The following is a 378-nucleotide window of genomic DNA, read 5'->3' as shown; positions in this document are numbered from 1 at the left end:
CCCCCTTGAAGAAGGGAAAATGGCCCCAGGGCTCTCCTGAGCTGCCGTACTCTCCTCCCGCCACACAGGCGCACCTCAGCCCCCGGCCACAAGCGTGTGAAAGGTGGAAAAACACCCCCAAACCTACAAGCGACCCATGGGCCAAATCCTGCTCCGCCCTTGCAGCGCTGCCGAGACCGCCCAGCGCCCATAGGCAGCTCCCGCTGGATTTCACTTTTCAGCTGATCGATGGAGCAGCTGTTGTCGTCACCTGAGGCTGTGACATTTTTCTGGCTGTGTGTATGTTTTTTGCAGACTCCCCCCAGGTCCCCCCGAGAAGGGTGCGCGGCCGGCCGGGCTGCCTCTCGCTCCCGGCCATGCGCTCCTCTCTGGGGAAGG

Source organism: Aptenodytes forsteri, unplaced genomic scaffold, assembly GCF_000699145.1.
Source record: "Aptenodytes forsteri isolate BGI_AS27 unplaced genomic scaffold, ASM69914v1 Scaffold208, whole genome shotgun sequence".
Taxonomy (NCBI): domain Eukaryota; kingdom Metazoa; phylum Chordata; class Aves; order Sphenisciformes; family Spheniscidae; genus Aptenodytes; species Aptenodytes forsteri.
The sequence above is the reverse complement of the archived record's forward strand: the minus strand, read 5'-3'. Positions refer to the sequence as shown.